General features: G+C 42.2%; 1 long non-coding RNA gene across 1 annotated transcript in view; it reads right to left on the bottom strand.

Annotated features, from left to right (window-relative positions):
• Positions 1-6,263: 6,263 nt before the first annotated feature.
• The window catches only part of LOC135229351 (uncharacterized), a 28,391-nt gene continuing 8,438 nt past the window's right edge, over positions 6,264-26,216 (bottom strand). The window contains exons 2-3 of the long non-coding RNA XR_010320130.1: positions 14,261-14,761; positions 6,264-7,506 (exon numbers count right to left, since the gene is read on the bottom strand). This is a non-coding gene — a long non-coding RNA (uncharacterized LOC135229351). The remainder of the gene's footprint in view (positions 7,507-14,260; positions 14,762-26,216) is intronic.

The following is a 26,216-nucleotide window of genomic DNA, read 5'->3' as shown; positions in this document are numbered from 1 at the left end:
CCTTCTGCAGATTATGACACAACAAACATTCACTCTTCATCGTCCTACATCTTGGAAGAGAACAGAGGGAATTGTTAGGCAGGACCCTTCAAAAATGCAGGGCAAGAAATTTTATTGCAACATTAAATGGAAAATAAAGTCTTCCTACATTTTTCCTCTTTCCCTACCTCATTTCAAGGAGATAGCTGGACTCACAGTGTTGAAGTTCTGAAACTTCAAGACTCTGAAGAGTCTGTGGTAAAAGCCTCAGCTCACTGAGGTGATCACACTGAGTGAACTGGAGCCCAGGGGAAGAGTGACAGTCAGATAGTAGTGTCCTAGACATTGGGAGGAGTAGGAGCTCCTTCTTGATAGTGCCCTGGGGTAGGTTACAGCACCTCAAAGGCTGATGCAGGCACATAAGTAGACAAACCCTGTTATGCTGTTGACAGCCCCACCAAGGTTCTCATGCTCCAGCTGAGAATGGAAACAGCAGAACGAATGCTTCTAGAGAGATCACCCACATAGGCTGAGGCAATGGGTGTGTTGAAGGTCTTCTCCAAGCACTGGTCCTTCATTAGACCCTGGGAATTACTGCATATCTGGATGAGGGAGTACCCTAAAAGTAAGTGAGGTTAAAAACTCCCCTCAATTTTGTAAGCAGGTAGTTCTGAGCCTCAATTCATTTTATTTTTTAAAAAATCATGCTTTTTTTCATACATGATTTTGTGCAGACTCGCACATAAAATTCGTATTACTAATTCATGCAGTAAGTCAACAAAGATTTCCTGTATAAACAGCTACATGTCAGACCCTAGGCCAGATGCTCTTGGTGATGAAATGACTTAGAGAAGTTGCCTCACTGCCTGGTAAGAGAAACGGCCAAGTCAACAGGTGTATCAGTCACGTATTGCTGTATAACAAATGACTCCAAAAGGTAGTGTCTTAAAAAAACAACCATTTACTAAGCTCACAATTTTTCAGGTTGTCACTTTGGGGTTCTTCTGATCTGGGCCAGCCACAGTGGCTCGCAGCAGGGCTTACTCATGTGTCTACAATTTGATTCCAGGTCACCTGCGAGCCAGTTTCATAAAATCAACTCAGTGAAACCGCTGGATCCTGTTTCCAATGGTCCCTCATCATTCAGCAGGCTGGCCTGGGGTCATTCCCACAGGTTCTCAGGGTTTAAGAGCAACAAAAGGGCAAGACTCAATGTAAAATCTTTTCAATTCTCTCCTTCTATCATCTCTGCTACTATTTCAATGGCTGAAGCAACCGTAAGGTCGGCCTTCAACAGGTAGAAGAAGACTCCTACTGCTAATGAAAGGTGTTCTGGAGTCTCATAGAAGGCATGGGCACAGAGAGGGGAAGAATGTGTAGTAAATGCAATTGTGTTTTATGCTGTGGTAAAGGGTTTCCTGGGTACAATGGAGTACAGAGCAAGAAGTGGACTCATCTACCAGGAGAAGATTCAGGGAAGACTACAACCAGGAAGTCATGCCTGAACCAAGTTGGGAATATGACTGAATAGTTAAGGGATGAAAAAAGGCCAAGCATCCAGGAAGCCCCAGGTATTTTCCACAGGCTTCAGTAAAAGGGGAAGGATGGCTTGATGAGAAAAGTCTGAGGAAACAGGGTAAAAGCACTGGGGGATTTGTTACATTTGTGAACAGGCACAGATTATCTTTTCTTCTATTGTTTCCCTACCATTCCTGCCTCTTCTGTCCTTTTCGGTCACACAAAACAAACCCCTACCATCCCCATGTTGGAATTTTTATTTTCCTTGGAGAAGTCTCCTCCTTCCTCATCACCACCCCAACCTTCTTAATTTCTTCCTCAAATGGTCTCCCCATTTGCTGGTTTCTCTTCTAAATTGCCTCCTAAACAAAAGCAGAGTCTGTCATGGGCTTTCCCCAAGTCAACTCCCAAACTTCCCATTCTGGCTGACCACAAAATTGCTGAGTCTTAGGGCTTTTTGGTAAGTCATAAACCTCATCTGTTCCAGTGGGGTCAGTTTTCTTCACCTCCACGCTTCACCAGGGAGAGTAGGCCAGCAGATGGGAAGGGAGAGAACATCTCCTAGTCAGAGAGCAGAGCCTGTGTGAAGACTCAGAGACTAAGGAGACCTAAGAGGGGCTCAGAGTGGACATTTTATAACCAGAGCTGGAGAGACATGATTCCAACAGAGTCAAATGAGAGAACTGGGAGAAAGCAGCTGCCCATGATACTGTTATCATTCCCTGTGCTCTCTTTACCCACCAAGGGATAGTAACCCCTTACACGGCACCGAAAAGTTTCAATTCATTTTTAGTATCTAATCTCCTTCTTCCCACATTGGCACTAGCACTTCTCAAGCGCCTACCTGACAGTTTCATGTTTTTCTGGTTGCCGTGTTTAGCTTCAAACTGGGCCCATGGAACTCAGCAGTGTCAGCAATGATGTCACACAGGATTACGGAAGCCTTGGTGCTAACTCAGATCTCAGCTGCTTTTTGAAAAGGGTGCCAACCTCAGGTCTTGTGGGAGAGAAACTGTAGCTACTGAATCAAGGAAATTCAGGAGCAAGCCAGAGTCCCCAGGTTATTAAAGCTTCCTGCTGGGAGAAGGGATAAAGGTCCTTCAGACCATTATGTTTGGACATCTTCACCCAAGCAGGATGAAACAGTGATACACGAGGAAAAGGCCTTTCTCTAAGACTCCAGATAAAGGTGAGGAAAAGTTGTCCCCGATTGATGAGTGCTACAGAACAAAAGGTCTGACTTCCACCAGAAAAGAGAGCCATGGTAGGACAAGATGAAGGATTTGGGGTGAATGGATAAGGTCATAAGGAAGATTCTCCTGAGAAAGCACATTCTGTCATTTAGTGGATAATTAACCAAAGTTTATTTTGTCAATAAGAAATGTAGGAATAAATGAGGGATGAAATGAAAGAATTCAATTGTAAGTTTGAGAGCTTTCCAGAATAGCTGCAGAAAAGGCACTCTTTTGTTCTGGATCTGAACATGGTGGAAGGGAAGGAAGCCAGTGGGCAACTGGGGCAGAGAGTATAGGATGGTGGAAAGGGTGGGTTGCAAGAAGCGTACTTCATTATTATATTTTCTAATGAGATGGAATTAATATACCATGTGAAGAACTAAGGAAATTTCTCAGGAGGTTCTGGGAGTGGTAGGTTGAAGAGGCCAGAACCCACATCATTGAGGGCAGAAGAAGGGCTGTAGACTCCTTCCTAGATCCAGGAACTCCCCTTCCCCTCCTGTGTCTCCTGCCCACCTCCCTCAAGAGCCTAACAACCCCTAACCACAAACATGGCTACAGGATAGAATTTTTTATTTTCCTACTTTTCTCAACCTGAGCTTCATCTAGGATCAGTCATGTATCACTCTTTTCAGGCCAGTTTTGTTGCCCTCCCTACTACTATTACCTCTGCTGTCCTCCTCCACCCAGTGCTGCCCTCCACTGGCCCTGCTTCCTGCTGCTTCCTGCTTTTCTGACTGGCCTCTAATACCCTTTGAGAGATCCCCCACCCCATCTTCTGTCTGTCACTGGAGCTTACACTCCCCTCCCAAACTCCTTCTCTTTCTTCCTTAACTCGCCAATCCTTCCCTCAAACTCAGAAAAAAACTGACCCTTAAGCTGACATATACAAGCCCCGCTCGCCCACACAGGAGGCATGGTTGTGATTCAGCTACTAAGGTTTGTGCCATCAGACTCTCAAATACGGACATCTGTTTCTGCCTCACGCTGAAGGACATGGTAATGGGCTTCTGTTCAGAGAAAGGCAATCTTAATCTCCTGGTGTAGGCTAGTTAAGGGTACGAGGAGAAGTTTTAAATCACACATAAAAGTACAAATTACGCTGTCTCTTTAAGTATAATTCCTTCTGTGAAAATCCTTCCCTTAAAAGGAGTATGAAAACAAGTTACAAAGAGGAGACCGATTCTCCTGTTTCAATGTTTACACTCTAAATTTACTAAAAAAAATAACTTTCATAGAAAACAGTTTTTAGAGAAACCATGTATTATCATGAAGGTGCAGAGGATGAGGTAACTTCCATATTCCACAGGAGCAAATTCACTTCCATCCAACAAACGCAAAAAAAAAAAAATTTTTTTAATGTGGCGATCCTCTGTTTATATTATAAACTATCACAGGATAAACCTTCGGCTGCTAACTAAAAGGTCTGGCAGTTGGAATCCACCAGCTGCTCCTTGGAAACCCTAAGGGGAGTTCTACTCTGTCCTATAGGGTTGCTATGAATTGGAATCTACTAAAAGAAAACTGGGAGTTTTATTTTTAAATCAATGTATTATAATTTTTGGAAAAACGATAGACTTTTGCTATAAGGTAGTACCATCGCTGAAATTTTCTGGAGGAGACATTATTGCCCAGAGTAAATTCCCTAAAGTATGGTCTGTGCCTGGGGAAGAAGAAAGAAACCATGGGGACTGTGGAAGTGGAGGATGGTGGTGATGGAGAGGCCTCCAGGGATGCCTAGACCAGAGACTTAGGTCACAGTTGAGACACCAGAGCCCAGAGGGCTCATGTAAATTAACTCTCCATTATTGCAAGTCTCAACCCAAGAGGAAAGTGTCACTCAGGGTAGAACATGAGAACAAAAAGCCCAAGTTCCAAGCCCAGGAAGATTCCCCAAGTATCAGCGAGGCCTTTTGCATCAGCTTCCACTAGGCAGAATTCCCACTCATCAAATTACTCCAGAGATCCATAGGTCAAGTATGAGTATTCTACCCAAGTGTGTAAGGTCAAGGGGTTAGCCATGGTCTGGCAGACCAGACCAAAACATCTCACACCCCTGTCGGCAAAAGGCCCCTGGTCTTGAGGCCGAGTTTTTGAAGAAAGTGAGTGCCATCAGGTCTGCCCTCAGTCTAACCAACACTGAGTCCCTGGTCAGCATCCTGGAGTCCTGGCAAGAAGAGCCAGGCACCTCCAGGAGCATCTGGAGGAGGAGACAGGGGCTGAAGAGGCTACCACACCTACTGGTGCTGCTACACATGTCGGAGACCTGGCTGCAGAGGGTGCAGGCATGGCCTCAAGGTCAAAGGAGAAAGCACCTGAAGACGTGCTAGGACACTTAGACTGAGAGGAGCAGGATGTCTGGACTGCAAAATATGCACCCTTCAGGGAAGAACTTCATTCAGGCTTCTTAAACCCACCTCACCTGGAAGATCCACTCTTTTAGCCTTGTGCCCCTTCCACGACCCCTCAAGTACATGGAGAGATGCAGCCCTAGAGCACCAGGGTGGAAGAAGCCCCAGGATAGCTGTCCAAAGACATGAGGTCCACTCCAAAGCTCCCCCCGCCAAGGAGAGAAGAGGACAAGACTCACCTGCAGATGAGGTCTCAGGGCCCTGAGAATGAGCACAATGTTTGTAAGGAAAGAGAAATGGGATTTCAGTGGGACATGGAAGTCTGAGAAACAGCCTCTGCAAAGATAGCTCTAAGGGAGGTGTGATTGTGAAGGTGGGCTGGTCACTGAGTTCTTTGTAGTACAAGGTACCAGACAGAAGCCAGACTCTGGGGGGAACCTGCCTGCCGGTGAGCAGTGGGCTTAAAACCCTAAACCAATGAGAATCGAATCCCTTCCCAGCAGCTTCTGCACAGATCAGTGATGTTTGCTTGGTCTTTCTCTTTTCTGTGGTCTAATCTGATGTGTCCTGAGATCAGAGAGTTGGAATAGAAAAGCCTGACTGAAATGAAATGAGCAAAGAGAAGACAAGGCCTCCTAAATCTGGTGAAGACAGAACACAGATAACCAAAGGTGAGGATGGGAAGAAACAGATTGAGTTCCAAGTCCCATCCACAGTATCCCAGGGCCTGGGAATCCCTGGAAGTGCCAGAGGTGTGTACTCCCTGGGAGATGTGACCCCAAGTGTCGGAGGAAGCCCTACGGAGCAAGGAAGGGAGGGCAGGGACTCTAGGATGGGCACTTCCATACAGGCTGCCCATGTGAATTTCTCAGAGTGACCGTGACAGATCCTGAGAGGGACAGTTTGAGGCAAAGGAAAGTAAGTTTTCTGAAGAGGGGTGAATTCCACAGTCTCCTGATAATGAAACAGAAATCCCGTCCTGCTCAGAGGTACTGAGTAGGAGGGATTGTGAATTCCCATCCTGCACAGAGGCTGGCTGGGAAGTTCGACTGTCTAAAGACAATGTGGCCAAAGTCTTCTTTATCTTTCAAAGATGTATCTTCAACTTCCTGCAAATTCAATCCTGGAAAAAAGCCTAGAATATACAAGTTTGGGTTTTTCAGGAGAGCAACAAGGGGAGAAGGTGATAGTGGCATATCAGAGAAGGAGAACAACAGTCTAATAGTCCCTGTGTTACTTAATGAATCACACATGGTGTCCAGCATTATTCCTTATCTGTAGACATGTAAATGCAGTAGATGTTTTAGCAATAACTGAATTAATCCTCACAGAATTCTTTTTGGCCATTTCCAGGTACAGAGACCAGAAGAAGTCATTAGTTACAAGAGCAAGCAATAATTCGCTGGTCTGAATTTTGTTCAATTTCTGTGTTTGCCCTTCATAGATTGATAAAAGTCTCTGAATCTGGCATTGAAGACAGTGTTTTCTCTGTTGTTATGGATTGAATAGTGTCCCCCAAAATGTGTGCCAACCTGGCCAGACCATGATTCCCAGTATTGTGTGGTTGTCCTGCATTTTGTGATCTGATGTGATTACTTATGTGTTGTAAATTCTAACCTCTGTGATGTAAATAAGGCGGGATTAGAGGCAGTTAGGTTAATGAGGGAGGACACAATCTACAGGATTAGGGTGAGTCTTGAGTCAGTCTCTTTTGAGATACAAAGAGAAGAGTGAGCGGAAATGAGAGGGACCTCATACCACCAAGGAAGAAGTGCCTGGAGTGGAGCACGTCTTTTTGACCCAGTGTCCACGCGCTGAGAATTTCCTAGGCCAGGGGAAGATAGATGACAAGGACCTTCCCCCAGAGCCACAAAGAGAGAGAGCTTTCTCCTAGACCTGGTGCCCTGACTTCAAACTTGTTGCTTCTTAAACTGTGAGAGAATAAGTTTCTGTTTGTTAAAGCCATCCACTTTTGGTATCTCTGCTATAGCCACACTAAAAAAAAAACTAGATAACTAAAAAACACATATATAAAATAGTCAAAAGAAAAAAAGTTTCAAATACACACACATACACGTATGATGTTATTAAACTTTAAAAGCTTTTACATTCTTATAACACATTTAACAATAGAGATTTGTATATAGAAGTTATAATAAGAGCCATCCCCACATAAGTATATTATACCTGCTCCCCTGAAGTGTCCAGTGTCCAAAGATACATATGTACCCTTTTACACACTTCTTTTTGCCGGGACACATGTAAGTACATTCATTTGTTTGTTTTTATGGAAATTAGGTCACACTCTATCCATGTTTTTCTCTGAATCACTCTTCACTTGGTCAATATCATGAGTCAGAATCAGGGCAGGGGCTGACTGCAGAACAGATGATCAGTTGCTCATATTCACGTTCAAGTTGAAGCTGAAGAAAATTAAAACAAGTCCATGAGTCAAAGTATGCCCTTGAGTATATCAAACCTGAATTTAGAGACCATCTCAAGAATAGATTTGATGCACTGCACACTAATGATCGAAGACCAGATTAGTTGTGGGATGATAGCAAGGACATCATATATGAAAAAAACAAAAAGTCATTAGAAAGACAGGAAAGAAAGCAAAGACCAAAGAGGATGTCACAAGAGACTCTGAATCTTGCTCTTGAATGTACAGTAGCTAAAGAGAATGGAAGGAAAAATAATGTAAAAGAGTTCAACAGAATACCTGAAAGGGAAGCTGGAGAAGACAAAGTATGATAATATAATGTGAACAGATCTGGAGTTAGAAAACCAAAAGGGAAGAAAACACCTGGCATTTCTCAAGCTGAAAGAACTGAAGGAAATATTCAAGCCTCTAGGCGCAATACTGAAGGATTCTATGGGCAAAATATCGAACAACAGAGGAAACATCAAAAGTAGATGGAAGGAATACAAAGACTCAATACACCAAAAACAATTGGTCGACGTTCAACCATATCAGGAGGTAGCATAGGATCAAGAGCTGATGGTACTGAAGGAAGAACTCCAAGCTGCACTGAAGGCATTGGCAAAAAACATGGCTCCAGGAATTGATGGCGTACCAAATGAGATGTTTCAACACAGGGACGCAGTGCTGGAGGTGCTCACTTGTCTATTCCAATATATTTGGAAGACAGCTACCTGACCAAATGACTGAAAGAGATCTATATGTGTGCCCATTCCAAAGAGAGGTGGTCCAACGCAATGCGGAAATTATCGAGCAATGTCATTAACATTACATGCAAGAAAAATTTTGCTGAATTTAATTTAAAAACAGTTGCAGCAGTACACAGACAGGAAACTACCAAAAATTCAAGCTGGATTCAGAGGAAGACATGGAACATGGGATATCATTTCTGATGTCTGATGGATCTTGGCTGAAAGTAGAGACTATCACTAAGATGTTTACCTATTTTTGTTTACTATACAAGCACACTCAACTGTGTGGCTCATGACAAATTATGGATAGCTTACCAAAGAATGGGAATTCCAGAACACTTAACTGTAGTCATGCGGAATATCTATGTAGACCAAGAGGCAGTCATTTGAGTAGGGCAAGGGGATACCGTGTGGTTTAAAATCAGAAAGTTATGTGTCATGGTGGTATCCTTTCACCATACTTACTCAATCTGTATGCTGAGCAAATAATCTGAGAAGCTGGTCTGTAAGAAGAAGAACATGGCATCAGTTTTGGAGAAAGATTCACTAACAACCTATGATATGCAGCTGATACGACCTTGCTTGCTGAAAGTAAAGAGGACTTGAAGCAGTTACTGATGAAGAGCAACCACTACAGCCTTCAGTATGGATTACACCTCAACATAAAGAAAACAAAAATTCTCACAACTGGACCAGTAAGCAACACCATGATAGAGAAAATACTGAAGTCATCAAGCATTTCATTTAACTTGAATCCATAATCAATGCCCACAGAAGCAGCAGTCAAGAATTCAAACAATGTATTGCATTGGGCAAATCTATTGCAAAAGACCTCCTTAAAGTGTTGTGAAGGAAAGATGTCACTTTGAGGACTAAGGTGTGCCTGAGCAAAGCCATGATATTTTCTACCACCTCACATGCTTGAGCAAGTTAGACAATGAATACGGAAAACCAAAGAACTGATTCATTTAAAATATGGTGTTGGCAAAGAATACTGAATATACCATGGACTGCCAGAAGAATAAACAAATCCATCTGGGAAGAAGTACACCAAGAATGCACCTTAGAAGCAAGGATGGCGAGACTTCGTCTCACGTGCCTTGGACATATTTTCAGGAGGGACCTGTCCCAGGAAAGGCTCATCATGCTTGGAAAAGCTGAGGGTCAGAAAAAAAGAGGAAGGCGCTCAACAACATGAACTGACACAATGGCTGCAAGAATGGGCTCAAACATAGCAATGATTGTGAGGATGGTTCAGGATCAGGCAGTGTTTCATTCTGTTTTACACAGGATCGATGGCCTCTAACAGCCACAACTAACATATGTAAGCATATATGGGTGGGTGGGTGTGTGTGTGTGTGTGTACCCATTGCCGTCGAGTCGGTTCCAACTCATAGTGACCCTACAGGACAGAGCAGAACTGCCCCACAGAGTTCCCAAGGAGCGCCTGGTGGATTCGAAATGCTAACCTTTTGGTTAGCAGCTATAGCTATTAACCATTATGCGACTAGGGTTTCCATATAAAAAAAAAAATTTTTTTTATATGTATATATATATATATACACACACATACACACACGTATATATACACACACTCTTTTTTTATATATATATATGTGTGTATATATATATTCTGTTCACCAGTTTTGCATCTCTAGAGATCCCAGGCTAAGACATTTGGTACCTACAGTGGTTCCAGAGGAACCAAATCTTAAGGATGAGTTTTCTGAATTGATTCTCAAGTCTGGCTAATCTTAAAGGCACTGATGACTGTCTCCAGTAGTAAATAGGCTATTGCTAATCCATGGTGGGAGGTGACAATAGAAATACGCAAAATACTACTACAACTGGATCAAATATTTGTGAGAGACAAGGCTCTGCCTGATTACATATTTGATACTTTTCTATAATTTTGTCAGAATAAGAATAATAAGGAAGCTGCTTGGTTGGTCCTGCTTTTGCTAGCCACACTGGTGAATGAAAGAAATGGACTCAAAGCTCAAGCACCACATACAAGATCTGAAAGCTGCCACTTGTGCCCAGAAAGAAAACCATATTTCTTATACTAACAAGGCTAATGCTGCCAAAAATAAACTCAGATTCTTATCATAAGAGTGACTGAATTAAAGCACCAGTTGAATATCCAACCTCACTCAAATGGTTTCTGAAGTTAAAGTAAGGGCACTGATTGGGAAGAAATGGGATCCTGAAACTTGGGATGAGGACATATGGGCAGATAGTCAGGAAGCGGGGGACAATGAACCTCCAATTTCTGTTGAATCGCTCTTCCTAACAGAACCAGACCTCTTACTCCCATCTAAAGAGATTCTCTAACTTTGCCGGCTAAGCCACCCTTCCCAGTAAAACAATTATCCCTTCCACCTCCATCTGATGAGATTACCCCAGCTGTGCCTGAAGTGTCTTGTTTGAGTTGTCTCCTGGGGTGGTGTCTGGGGCATTGCCTGGGGCATCACCTTAGGCAGATGCCTTATAAGACACGGCTGAACATCCCACTGCCTCTGCCCATTTTTGCTTCTAGACCTATACCTAGACTTCAGTCCCAACAAGCCCCAAAAGGTGAGCTATGAAGTGTGACCCAGGATAAGCTATGCTAAACTCCAAAAGAACTGCTTGATTTTTCTAATATATACATACAGAAACCTGGTGAATATGTGTGGGAATGGCTATTTTGGGTGTGGGATAACGGTGCAAGCAACATAAAGGTGGATTAGTCTGAGTTTATTGATATAGGCCCAGGAAGCATAGATTCTTCATTCAGTGTTTCAGCTTGAGAGGTTAGAAAAGGATCTCATAGTTTATTTGGCTGGTTTACTGAAGCATGGATTAAGTGGTGGCCTAAAATAAATCAAGTGGAAATGGCAGATCTGCCATTGTATACTGTAGGAGAAGGTATCCAAAGGCTGAGGGAAATTGGAATGTTAGAATGGATTTATTAGGCTGGACCCACAGACCCACACACGGAGTGCCCAGAGGGCTCTCTTTTTACCATAGCAGTGAGGTACAAATTTGGGAAGCAAGCCCCAGCATTATTGAAGACTTCTGTGGTTGCTATTTTATGTAAGTAAGAGTCCACAGTGAGAACTGCCCTAACTGAATTAAGACACCTGACTACAATGCAGTTGACTGGACCCCATGGTGGTAGCATCCAAGTGGTGGCACTCAATCAACAAAGACAAGGTGGGTGTGGTTACCATAACAGACAGTAGAGTCAAAGCAGTAATCAGAACAGTCTGCTCGCATGGATTTATGGCATTGGCTACTTAGTCATAGTGTCCCTGGGAGCGAAAGAGCTGGGAAATGTACATCTCCTGGTACCTAGCGTCTTAGATATCTAGTGCTCCTGTAACAGAAATACCACAAATGGATGACTTTAACAAAGAAAATTATTCCCTCACAGTCTAGGAGGCTATAAGTCCAAATTCAGGGTGCCAACTCCAGGGGAAGGCTTTTTCTCTCTGTCACTCCTACGAGAAGGTCTTTGTCACCAATCTTCCCCTGGACAAGAAGGTTCTCAGCACAGGGATCCTAGGTCCAAAGGATGCACTGCTCCTGACACTTCTTTCTTGGTGCTACTGAGGTCCCCCTGTCTCTCTGCTCTTTTCTCTTTTATATCTTAAAAGAGATTGACTTAAAACACAACTTAATCTTGTAGACTGAGCCCTGCCTCCTTAACATAACTGCTTCAAATCCTCGATCATTAACATCATAGAGGTATGATTTACAATACATTGGAAAATCACACCAGCTGACAAAATGGTGGATAATCGCACAATACTGAGAAGCATGGCCTAGTCAAGCTGATATATACATTTTGGGAAGACAGAATTTAATCCGTAACACCTAGTATGCAGCTATCGACCTGTTAATGCCTTTTTCTCCATACCTGTTTCAAAGTATCACCCGAAACAGTGTGCCTTCTCTCTGACCTAAGTATATAAGGACCAAATAATGTACAGGAATCTCTGTTACATTTTCTCCATCTTACCATTATTTGGCCTCATACGCAGACCCAGTCACTTAATTGTGCAGCAGAATGAAGAGATTAAAGCCCCAACATTCTTGCCAGTGGACCAGGAAGGTAGCTGCTCAGACATCAGAGAGCCTCAGAGAGACAGAGACCAGGCGGCTCAAGAGGGGGATACCATAAAGTTGTTTTTCATACCCCTCCCCACTCCCACAGTTGCATATGCTTTGCTCTGACCCTAAGAAGTAGATCAATCCTTTGAGAACTGCATTATGGGTTAGAACACCAACAAGGTCCCAGACTGAGTGACACTCCCATAGATTACATCCAAATATCACTGCAAAGTCTTCAAAATCTGAACTGACATCTGAGCCACAGCACACAGAAGTTGGGAAAGAACCTGCAGCCTGAACATAACTGGGTCAAGTGATTCCTAAAACAAACAACATCGACATTTTCTGTAAGATTGAAGTAAGACACAGTCTTGGAATCACAGACAAAAACTTTAAAAAGCTACTTTAACCATGCTCAAAGAAGTAACAGGCACAACTTAGAAAAATAGAAAAATACATAGAAACCATTCACAAATGAAAATTTTAGACAGGAAAAATAGGATAAAAAATTCACTTGATCAGCTCTACAGTGGAATGCTGTTGACAGACAAAAGGATCAATGAGATGAAAACAGTTCAATTGAAAATATCCAATCTGAAAACAGAGAACAAATATTGAAAAAAAATGAACAGAGCCTCAAAAAAATTCAAAAATATCTAACATTTATTTATTGGAATTCCATACGGTGTAGAAAAAATATGTGGTGTAGAAAAAAGTATCTGAAGAAATACTGGCTCAACACTTTCCCAATTTGTTGAAAGACACAAACTTACAGATTCAAGAAGCTATGCAAACTCCAACAAGTTAAACTCACATAATTTTATGCCCAAATGCCTCATTGTCAATTGTGGAATAACAAGGACCAAGAAAATATCTTCAAAGAAGCTAGAGAGAAAACAAGTCATCTCACACAGGAGAAACAATTGGAATGACTCTGTATTCATCATCAGAAGCCATGGAGGCGAAAAGGCTGTGAAAACAACATTTTTTCAACACTGAAAGAAAAGAAACATTAACCCGGTGTTCTATAGGCTGTTATTTCCTTCATGAGTAAAGGAAAAATATTGACATTCTCAGGTGAAAGACGCTTAAGAGAATTCATCGCCACCAGACTTGCTCTAAATGAAACACTAAAGGAAGTTCTTCAGGTGGCAGGCTTGGAATTTCAGGAATTATGGAAAGCAACAAAGTGGAAAGTATCTTCGGAAGTTCGCCCTCCACCAAAGATTAGACAGGTCTATAAAACAAACAACAACACACGTGAAGAAAGTGTTTCTTAGTTCAATCATGTGTATGAGACCAAAAGTACAAAACCAGCCCAAAAGCACTGAAAAGAGGGCAGGACGGAACAGGAATCATGGCGGATGGAAACGGGGAACTGGAGCATAGGAGAGGACAATATTGACACATCATGAATATTGCAACCAATGTCACAAAACAATTGTGTATAAATGGTTGAACAAGAAAGTAATTTGCTCTGTAAAGTTTCAAATGAAGCACAATAAAAAATTAAAAAAAGTGGTAGGTATCTCGGTAAACATATTATGCCAACCCTGTTGTCACTGCACAACATGGCGCAGGACTCCCCTCTTTGCAAAGACTTTCTAGCCTATTGGAAAAACTTTGGAATATACTCTTGGTGGCACATTAGTATTAGAGAATGGGGTTAATTTTGAAAATATGAGATGTCTGTACTCATGCCTGGTGGATAAACTGGATAATAATATTTTCAGAGCGAAATGAGATGTTCTAACAGAAAAATAGGCCTGAATTCCCACGTGGGCCATGAGCCTACTACTCTGAAGGCCTTTCCCAGAGAGGCATTTCAGGCACTTCTAGAGCAGCAGGAGCGCTGGGGAATGCAGGTGTCAACCTCCCCCAGGGCCTTCTCTGAGGGGTAAGTACCTGCTTTAGTACTGAGCTTAGTGGTTCATAAATTGTCATTCTGCATAAGGTCTTCAGGTTCAAGTCTGTAATCCAGCTGGGATTCTGTGTGTGCTGCATCTCTGCATCAAAAGAACATGCTTCTAGAAGCAGAATGCCAGGAGAGAGGCGGTTGGGCAGTTGGCGTTGGGGGGTGCTGCGCAGACAGGGGTGCCCGAGGGAGGCACAATATAGTCATTCTGCAGGAGGTCTAGTCCTTCTGCACAAGAATTAGAATGCTTCTCAATGCACAACAGTTTACATGCAGGACATAAACAAAGTTACTGAAGGACAAAGTTGAATAGTAAACCAAGCCACTCCCTGTCAATCCTTACCTGAGAGGGTCTTCATCAGGACTTCCGGGGATGGAGAAGGAAACAGCAAACGCTGATTTATTTTACCTCTTCCTTCCTCAAGAAACAGGAACTGGTGTTAAGATGTCAGGTGTCAAGCCCCAAACTCCTCTTCTGGTCTGTATTTAAGCTGTATAATAAAACTGGGAATCAGACAATCAGCCATGAGCAGACAGACCCAGAGTATTCCCAGTGCCCCACATCTTTGAGCTCCAGTGAGATCCTGTTCTTAGTCCCTAGATTAGCAGAGGAGCTGAAAGACTGAAATTCCGTGTTTTCAGGCAACTTGGGCTTCAAGCAGGCACTTATTGCTAAAGTCGTATTTCTCTGTGTTAATTTATGATCCTTAACTCAAATCCGGAGTTTGGAGCTCATTTTGATAACTCCTCGTTAGTCTGCCTAGACAAGAGTCTGCTCACAGTCAGTGATGACAATGGAGGAAACAAAGTCCCTAGCCCAGAGGAGGGACTGTTCCCCAAATTTAGGGAAATGCCCCTGGGGAGCATCAGCGAGGTGCACTGTGGCCTCTGTGGCTTTGCCTTCTGCTCCTGGAATTGCACCCTGGGGGCGTCCATATGCAGACGCAGAGTCCGTGGGTGACTACAACTCCTGCCCTTCTGGGTCATCGTCCGGACGCACGTTGCGATATGCTTCCTGCCCTCCTTCCCAGCATAAGTGCTGCGATCACACGTGGCAGAACCAGTTCCCAGGTCCAGACCCTAGGTCTTGTCCTCCTTGGCCTCAGGCTTCCCCTAGTCCTGGGGGAACCCGCAAGCCTGGCGGGTGCGAGGTTAGCACCCGGCTGGGCGGGCTTGGGCCTGTCTCAAAAGGCTCATGGTGCACGCAGGTTCCGCCTCCTTGGAGTCTGCGGGCTTGCGGTGGGCAGCCCAGCATCTCCTGCCTCCCTCGGGCGCCCTCTCTGGGCAGCAGCTCCCCTCCCCCCGCCCCGCCAACCACCGAACAGTCGCACTGCCTGCTTTCTGCTTCTAGAAGCGTGTTCTTTTGATGCACACATGCAGCACACACAGAATCCCAGCTGGATTACAGACTTGAACCTGAAACGCACAACTTTAAAACTACTAGACTGGGGTGGGGGGCGGTATTGGCAGTGAAAAAAGGAAAAAAAAAAAAAAAAAGAAAGAGAACAATTACAAAAAAAGTATTAGAAGACTGTAACCTCACGTTATGGACTCAAGAAGGCTGCGGATACACAACCGCGTAGATAGCATACTGTTGTATCTTTCTTTGCAAATAAGTCTTAGATGAGGGAATTTGGTACCGGGAATAGTTGCAGAGCCTGACTTTGGGGAAATCTGGGATTGATTAATTGGCTTGCATGAGGCTACAAGCCCTGATAATCAATATTTAAAGATGAGATTCGAGCAATCTAGAACATGCATCAGAATTTTTTACAAGTAAATTAGCACCAGAAGAGGCCTTTAACCACTAAATAAAATGGGTCAGTAGTTCAAGATCTCCCTACAAAGAAAATGGCAGACCTAGATCGTTTCCAGTCAGGTTCCAGCAAACATGCAAGAAACAGTCATTTTAATCTTGTACGCAGTCAACAGAGATTAGAAAACCATGAGACACTCCCCTAACTTGATCCTTATGGCTAGTTTAAAAATGATAACAAATTAGAGAAGGAAGGTAGAAGAAGAGTTAGAGGACAAGCACACTCAGTAACTGAGATGCAAAACCCTACATAAGATGCCAGCAAAGGAAATCCAGCAAAGGGTAAACCACGTAACATGCCATGATCAAGGCGGTTTATTGTAGGCATACAAATTTGAGTGAACATTAAAGATTTAGTAATTTCATTCACCACATGCATAGGTGAAAGAAGAGAAGACATATGCTCACCTCAAGAGATGGGGGCAAAGCAGGTTGATAAAATCCAATCACACGGACAGATAAGGACTAGGTGCAAACATGGAACAGAAAAGGAGTTCCCGAACGTGGAAAACTACAACTAGCATGATAGTTCATGGTGACGGGTGGGACATTCTCTTTAAAATTAATAAAAAATAAAATAAGGATGCTTCTATCATTATTTTTATTAAACATTTAACACTGGAAGTGTAAGCTAGTACAAAAAAAGTATAACTGCTATTCATAGATTATAGGACTGTCTCCATTGAAAACTGTAGAAAATATTGGAATTAATAGTAATCATAAATAAAAAATAAATTGAAATTTCAATGCGTCAGCATCAAGCGGACTCTGTCATAGCTCTTAGGTGAAAGCAAAGGACACTGATAGGGAAAGAGGAGGTTCGGGTGGGCTAGACCAAGGAGGGAAGAAAATTATTCTGCACTGGGCTGAACTTACAAGCACGGGTATGTGTGTTAGTTACCTAGTCCCTCCATAACAAAAAATAACACAACTGGATGGCTTTTAAAGGACAGAAATTTATTTTCTCACAGTTTAGCAGGTAGTAGTTCGAATTCAGGGCATGGCTGTAGTGGGAGGTCCTTCCTTGTCTACCTCAGCTTCTAGTAGATGCCAGCAATCATTTGTGTTCCTGGCCTTCTAGAAGCATCTGTCTTCTTTGTCTGTCTTCCTTTTCACCTGTTTGTGTCTGTGTGTATTCTGCTCCTTTTATAACTAAGAAGAGTTAGGCTTAGGACCCACCCTACATTGGTATGACCTCATTCACATAATAAAAGCAGGCCCCTTATTTCCAAACAAGGTCAGAATTACAGGTACAGGGGTTAGGATTTCCACATACATTTTGGAGGGACACAATTCAATCCCTAACAGTTGATTTACCAGATATTCTGGATTGAGAGTACTCACATGAACAGCTGAGAGTAGTTCCAATTCTTTGCTACATTCAGTGGCTGAAACTTGTCTCAATGGTCACCCATAGGAATGTTGGAGCAATTTATTGTGCAGGACCTGGCCTACCATTCCTAATCATGTCCATTGTGTGGAAAAACACACACTCCCATCACCGAAGTCCTGAGAAATTCATCGATAAGAACGGAATGGTGGTTGGAACCAAGAATTGTTTCATAGCCTAGATAACATGGTGCAGCTGTTAGATATCCACATGGAGATGTCCGGTAATAAAACTTCACCACACACGGAGATGTCAAGAATAATACCAACAGCTAATGCTCATTGAGTACCTACACTGGTGCCAGGCACTCCTGTGCTTTTCCTTTCATGTTTGCTTTTCATGATGGCCATATGAGGAATGTATCATTATAATGCATAAAGAGGTCAATACAGAGAGTTAGGCTGACATTTGAATATATGAGTCTGGACCCAGGAGGAGTTTGAATGGATGGAGGTATAAACCTCAGGTCCATAGCTACAAATAGACAGCAGTAAACTCACTGAGGCATCCTAGAGGGAGGGTGTCAATAGAGAGAGGAGCAGGCACCAAGCCCAAGGGTACTCTGGTATCTAGAAGCCTGCCAGGTGAACAGCAGCCAACAAGCCTCTCTGAAGTCCAGTGTGGTTCCTGGAGGGTTGTCTGTCCTTTCTCTCAGCTGCATTTCCCCAGTGCTCCTCCCACCTGCACTGGGTTGTCCCCTTCATGACGACAGGGACAGTGTGTACCTTTCACCACTGTATCTGCATAACATAGACTACTTCTGGCCCATGGAATATACTGACTGAATGAAAAATAAACAAAGGATAAGTACGTAAAATCCTTCGTAGTTGATACCTTGAAATACATTAAGGGGCTTCATGAGTAAGAGGGAGAAAAATTGATCAGGGCTGCTTCTGAGACCATCCCTTAGGCGTAATGAGTGTTAAACAACACTTAAACAAAGAGATTTAATGGCAGAGATGTATGTTAAAAAGAGGTAAGTATAGGTTGAAGATTACTAGAAACATGCACATTATTGCAACTATAGTCAAATCGCTAAAAACCATATACTACATGCACACAGAATATTACAAAGTAATTTAATGCCCTCATTAAAAAAAAACAAAAAAAAATTACCATGAAAAGACTAATGTTGAATGAAAATATCAGGATGTAATATCTGTGTTAATATACATAAATGTGTGTGCTAATACACACATAAAACCAGTTGCCACTGAGTCAGTTCTGATTCATGATGACACCAGTGTGCCAGAGTAGAACTGTACCCCATAGGGGTTCCAATGGCTGAGTTTTCGGAAGTAGGCTGCCAGACCTCTCTTTCACAGCAATTCTGGGTGGACCTGAACTCCAACTTTCTGTCAGCAGCTCAAGATATTAACCATTTGCATCAACCAGAGACTCTAATACACATACATGCCAATATAAGCAAGAAAATAGACATATCGGAACGTTAATAATTTATTCTATGCATTACGTATGTTTTCTTGTTTTTTTTTTTTTTTTTTTTGCATACTTTCCCATTGCTTCCAAGTTTTTGAGGAATAGAATGTACTTCTGGAAAAATTCATGAGAGATTTTTAAGTAATGAAATAATTAACAGAAACAGAATGAGTAAATCTGTGGCAAGGCAGCCCATGAACCCAAGATTACAGTAACACTGGTATGAAAAGCAGAATTGTGGAGTCCTGAAGCTCAGTGGTTCCATGCATCCATCAGGAAAGAGGGAAGAGCAAATAAACAAGGAGAAAATACAGTGAGCCAGAGGAGTGGGAGCCCTCTGTTGTGGGCACAGTTTTCTCATGAAACTTTAGATGGACACAGTGGGTGGGATTATCCACTTCCATCATACAAACATTTTTATTACCCTTGATTTTAACAGAACTATGTTATAAAAACAAATAATAAAATAAAGTATAATAAAAGAATAAATCTCATCAGTGGACTACTATCATTTTCCCCAGCCACTGAGGAGGGCAGGAGACACACAAGGGAAAGAAGATGGACCAGTGTGAAAACTCATGCTAAGTGGGGAGGAGAGTGTTTCTGAGACAGGCCTTAGCTGCTACCACCTAGGGAAGTAGGCAGCCATGCACAACCAACTGGAAGAAATGGTACATTATTTCTGAGACCTACTCCAGCTCATAACAAATTATGGATAACATGGGGAAGAATGAGATTTCCAGGACACTTAACTGTTTTTATGAGAAACCTGTACATAGAACAAGAGGCAGTCATCTAAACAGAACAAGGAATACAGCATGGTTTAAAGTCAAGAAAGGTGTGCATCACCGTTGTATCCTTTCACCATATGTATTCAACCTGTATGCTGAGCAAATAATCTGAGAAGCTGGTCTGAAGAAGAATAAGGCATCAGGATTGGAGCAAGACTCATTAATAACCTGAGATATGCAGATGATACAATCTTGCTTGCTGAAAGTGAAGAGGCCTTAAAGCATTTACTGCTGAAGATCAAAGACTACAGACTAACAGCCTAACAACTGGACCAATAAGCAACATCATGATAAACGGAGAAAATGTTCACGTCATTAAGGGCTTCATTTTTACTTGGATCCACAATAAACACCCACGGAAGCAGCAGTCAAGAAATCAAACGACACATTGCATTGGGCAAATCTGCTGCCAGAGGCCTCTTAAAGTGTTCAAAAGTACAGATGTCACCTTGAAAACTAATGTGCCCCTGACTCAAGCCATGGTGCTTTCAGTCGCCTCATACGCATACGAAAGGTGGGCAATGAATAAGGAAGACCACAGAAAAATTGAAGGCATTGAATTACGGTGTTTGCAAAGAATATTGAATATACCATGGACTGCCAAAAGAATGAACAAATCTGTCTTGAAAGAAGTACAGCCAGAATATTCCTTAGAAGCAAGAATGGCGAGGCTTCATCTCACATATTTTGGACATGTTGTCAGGAGAGATCAGTCCCTGGAGAAGCAGGTCATACTTGGTAACAAGTGGCCACAACAATTGGCTCAAACATAACGACGACTGTGAAGGTGACGATAGGTAGTTTAACATACATTTTGACCCATATGAATTAAAATTTAAACAATTATTTCATGCCTTTTTGTAGGGGTTTTAGAATATACAATTAAAATAAATGTAAACAATTAATAGAAAAAATCTCTGAAAATAAAATTTAATTTTTTTAAATCACTGCTCCATACCCCAGATCTAAATGGCTTGATATAAAGCACTGGTCTTTGTGATTCACAAAAAGGAGGTGCCAATTCCTGGAGGGGGGATGGGAGGATAGAGAGAGTTGGAAGCTGGCAAAATTGTCACGAAAGGAGAGACTGGAAGGGCTGACTCATTAGGGGGAGAGCAAGTGGGAGTACGGAGTAAGGTGTATACAAACTTATATGTGACAGACTGACTTCATTTGTAAACGTTCACTTGAAGCTCAATAAAAGTTAATATAAAAAAAAAGCCCAGCCCTGACCAATGTTTGCTTAAAAACTTTGAAAGTTTGTTCCTCTCTAAAATAAAGCAGGGTCTAACTTTAAAAATAAATAAATAAATGTAAACAATTATTAGAAAAAATCTCTGAAAATAAAATTTAATTTTTTTAAATCACTGCTCCATACCCCAAATCTAAATGGCTTGATATACAGCACTGGTCTTTGTGATTCACAAAAAGCAGGTACCAATTCCTGAACAAGAACTGAAGTGACAGGAGAAACCCCCCATGCTGTTAGAGCCCTGAGTATGGGCCCTAATCCAATGATCTGTCTTCATTAATTCCTTTTTATTTCATCTCTGTGAAAGAGGGGAGGGAGAAGGTGAGAGAGGGTTACATGTGCCTATTCTGTTCTTTAGCATCCAGTTCACTGCCAGGAACAAGTATTCGTAAGAGTCTAAAAAAGGTTAAAGTACAAATAAGGAGGAAAACCTCCTAGTATATATATGTATTAGGTGGCACAAAGAGTTAAGTGCTCAGCTACTAACTGAAAGGTTGGCAGTTTAAATACACTCAGAGTTGCCTTGGAAGAAAGGCCTGGCAATCTACCTCCAAATAGTCACAGCTATTGAAAACCGTATGGAGGGCAGTCCTACTCTGAAAACTCACGGGGTCGTCATGAGTGAAAATCTACTCAATGGCAACTGGATTGGTAATCTATATATGGCATAAATGTTCGGAAAATTAGTTTCTGAACATATACACGGCATACAGAATACACTGCACATTAGTATTATGTGCCAAAACCCACTGTCATCAAGTCGATTCTAACTCACAGTGACCCCAAAGGACAGAGTAAAACTGCCCCATAGGGTTTTCACTGAAGCAGACTGCCACATCTGTCTCCTACAGAGAGGCTGGTGGGTTCGAACCACTGACCTTTCAGTTAGCAGCCAAGTTCTTTAACCACAGAGCCACTAGGGCTCACTGCTGTCATGTACAGTGATTACATAAGCAAATTCTGAAACAAACTGCCTGGGTTTAAATCCTAACTCAATTTATCAGCTGGGTGATCTGGGCACGTTACTTTACCTCTCACTGCCTCAGTTTCCCATTTCTAAAATGGGTCTTATTCAAAAGGTTGTTACGCAGGTTAAAGAAAACACACAAGGCACTTAGAAAAAGGCCTTACACACAGAATGAACACAATAATTGTTAGCTTTCATAATTATTAAGGGAATACAAACAAACGGCTAGGTTGAAGGAACTTCCATTGAGAAAGAGTTGAGTTCCAAAATTCATGTGTAAAGTCATTTACATCAACTGTTAAAGTTGTATGTTTAGATTCAAGTGATTACTGAGGTGTGTTATGATCTTGAACAGAGTTCTGGGGACTATACAGGCAGACTCTGCATGCCCTTCTCCTGCACATCCATTCCATCTCCCTTGGAGCCCAGACATCATGTTATCAATTAAACCCCTCCCACACTGGTGGTGTACTGTTTAAGAGCTATGGCTGCTAACCAAAAGGTCATCAGTTCAAATCCACCAGGCGCTCCTTGGAAAGTCTATGGCACAGTTCTGCTCTGCCCTATAGGGCCGCTATGAGTTGGAATAGACTCAGTGGCAATGGGTTTTTAACGGGTGTGAGGTAACTGTTCAGTGCTTAAAGACGTACCAAAAGCAACCACTAACACAAAAGTATAGTAAAAGGTTCTTATTTCAGAGTAGCAAAACCTTAGTTTCTAACACAGTGGTGAATTAGGGTGGACTGTGGATCAAGAGGAGCCCTGGTGGCATAGTGGTTAAGAGCTCAGCTGCTAACCAAAAGGTCAGCAGTTCGAATCCACCAACTAGTCCTTGGAAACTCTATGGAATAGTTCTATTCTATGCTATAGGGTCTCTATGAGTTCGAATCAACTAGGGTCTCTATGAGTTGGAATCAACTTGATGGTGACAAGTTTGGTTTGGTGGGTGTCATGGATTGAATTATGACCCTAAAAAATGTGTGTCTCAACTTGGTTAGGCCATGATTCCCACTATTGTGTAGTTGTCCTCCATTTTGTGATTGTAATTTTACTTTAAGAGGATTAGGGTGGGATTGATTGTAACACCACCCTCACTCAGGTCACCTTTCCCTGAGGTGTGGCCTGCACCACCTTTTATCTCTCCAGAGATAAAACGAAAGGGAAGCAAGCAGAGAGTTGGGGGCCTCAGACTATCAAGAAAGCAGCACCAGGAGCAGAGCATGTCCTCTGGACCCAAGGTCCCTGCACCTGAGAAGCTCCTTGACCATGGGAAGGCTAAGGACAAGGACCTTCTTCCAGAGCCGAAAGAGAGAGAAAGCTTTCCCCTAGAGCTAATGCCTTGAATTTGGGCTATTAGCCTACTTTAATGTGAGGTATTACATTTCTCTTGGTTAAAGCCATCCACTCATGGTATTTCTGTTATGGCAGCACTAGATGATGAAGACAGTGGGTCAAGGTGGAAGGGGTGGATGAAGGACAAAAAAAGAAAAATGGACAACAGGAGAAATATAAGAATTCAGAGAACTGTGAAAATTTAATTCCTGAATATACTTTCTTTCTCCTCCCTATAACTGGAAGGACTTTTCTCATATACAGTGTATATAAGTAAATCCTGGCAATATTTAAAACACTTAGATTTTTGTAAAACTCATTCTCTGAAAATTCATGGTGGCCCCATTAATTTATGGCTTAAAAACAACTCAGAACTAAAAAGAAGCATAAACAAATAAATAAAGGCACTGCTGTCATTTGCGGGTGATGTTCTTTTCCTGCTATCCACAACCCACACACTCGGGTTAATTTTCCAGGGTCAGTGTTCATAGACCATCCTCTTTCTCTTACCACCACCCCACCACCCTTAATTATTTAGAAAAGGCAGGGCCAGTCAGTGCTCCAAACATCAAGTTTTCTCTCCAAAATGCCAACTGGCACTTGGGGAGCAGGCTACATTCTCAGCTATCAGCACTTCCACTAGCCCCTGCAGATAAGGAATGTGTCTCCACTGAACTGTTCATTGTAATTAAAAAAAAAAAAAAAAAAAGTAAAAAACTGTTTCTTAAAAAAAAAAAAAAAACAAAACAGGCATTTCCCTATTACCCACCCACCCCACTCTCCCACACCCAGTGCACTCCCACCACACACACACTCAAATATTTCCTACCAAGGGTGTGTCCCAAGCACGGGGTCTGGCTCCACTCTTCTTTTACATCCCTTGGAGGCCTCTGGAGAAACCATACCTTTGGTTGGCAATTCCCTGAACCCTGCCTATTCAAGCTGGCACTTATTCAAAAAGGCAGGTGAGTCTTCAAGTCAGGTTTTTATAAGGAGTTTAAGAGGAGCCAGGTGATATGCCTACTCACCCTCAAATTTCTCAAAGGTAATAATTTCTTGAGATGTTTACAATGTCTCAACTATGGGTTAATTAAATCCCTTAGGATGGTGGGCATAGGAAAATCCTCCATCTCAATGCCCCCATTTCGAAAAAAAAAGAGAGGAATCTCCAAAATTACAAATTTCAATTTCTACATACTTGATTGAACTAAGGAGTAAGTTCCTCACATGTGTTATTCTTGGTCTGAGTCCTGGTGGTGCAGTGGGTAAGAGCTAAGCTGCTAACCAAAAGGTCTGCTGTTTGAATTCACCAGCTGCTCCTTAGAAACCCTATGGGGTAGTTCTACTCAGTCCTATAGGGTTGATAAGAGTTAGAATTCACTGGATGACAATTGGTTTGTTTGCTTTTCAATCTTTGGCTGAAAGGTGGACTTTGTTATCAATTTATTAAATCAACTGGTAATTTGCTGGATATTTCTCATACAGGAACTTATGATGTCTTCAAATCCAGCTAATCAGGTTTAGGGAGAGAGAAACTTCTCTACCTTAGCTTCCCTGCCACTCCCACACCTTTTTCATTGATTTCCATGCCCTGTTTAAGTAACATCACTCATCACTTCTCACTGTCTAGGTTATCTGAGCCAATTCATGGCAGTCAATTCCACCTGAGCCCTAGGATACCCTCATTTACATACTCTGCCCTGTTCCTTCACCAATGGCTGACCTCACATCTCCACTGGAATGTCTACTAGGCATCTCAAACTTAATGTGGTTCAAATAAAATTCTTCGTCCAAGTGTCTTATCTACCTCCCAGTCTTCCTTATCTCAGCAAATGTTCTCACTATCCTCTGGGTTGTTCAGGACAAAAACCTAGAAATCATCCTTCATTTCTCTCCTTTATTCAAATCTTGCATCCAATCCATTGACATATTCTGGACTCTTGGCACTACCTTAACATAAATCCTGACTCTATCCACTTCTCACTACCTCCACCTTACATCCACCATCATCTCTTGGTTAAAACTGGACTCCATGCACCGATCTTCCCTCTTACAATCTACATAACAGCATCATTTCAGTGGCTTCTCATAGCAATTAGGAAAAATTCCCAAATCCTTCCCATGGTCTTTCATGATGCGGGGCTTGCTCACCATACTAACCTCATTTCCTAACAGTCTTCCCTCGGTTCACTCCACACTAGCCATGACTTATTTCCTGAGCTTCCTCAAATGTGCCAAAACACTTGGTTATTTAAGGGCCTCAGAAACAACTTTTTCCTTTATTGGCAATATCCCTCCCTTCAGAACTTCATAAACCTATTCTCTCCTTTGATATAGGTCAGTTATCTCCTCAAATATCCTGCTCCCATAAGCCTTTACTATTAATCTAAAACAGCTCACCCCACTCATTCCCTCACACGCAACTCTGTCTTATTTTCAAAATATTTAGCTCTCCTTGACATTTTTTGTTAATTATTACCTGTATTTTTTCTGGTTGAGAATATATGCAGCAAAACATACACCAACTCAACAGTTTCTACCTGTACAATTTAATAACACTGGCTACATTCTTGAAGTTGTGCAACCATTCTTACCCTCCTTTTCTGAGTTGTTCCTCTGTCATTAACATAAACCCACTGCTCCTTAAGGTTCCTATCTAATCTTTTCAGTAGCTGTTGTCAATCTGATGCCATGTAGACAGTTCTTAAAAGAGCATATGCTCAAGGTAGACCATTTTTATTGGTTAAGTAAGCTAATGTTCTGGAGCCCTCATGGCACAGTGGTTAAGTGATACGGTAGCCAAGCAAAAGAAGAGCAGTTTGAATCCACCACCTGCACCTTTGAAACTCTATGGGGCAGTGCTATTCTGTCTTACAGAGTCTCTGAGTTGGAATCAACAGCAACAGTTTGGTTTTTTCTTTTTCATACTTCGGTTTTAAGATGATTCAAGGGAATGCT

The sequence above is a fragment of the Loxodonta africana genome, unplaced genomic scaffold (assembly GCF_030014295.1).
Source record: "Loxodonta africana isolate mLoxAfr1 unplaced genomic scaffold, mLoxAfr1.hap2 scaffold_277, whole genome shotgun sequence".
NCBI lineage: Eukaryota > Metazoa > Chordata > Mammalia > Proboscidea > Elephantidae > Loxodonta > Loxodonta africana.
The sequence above is the reverse complement of the archived record's forward strand: the minus strand, read 5'-3'. Positions and strand labels throughout refer to the sequence as shown.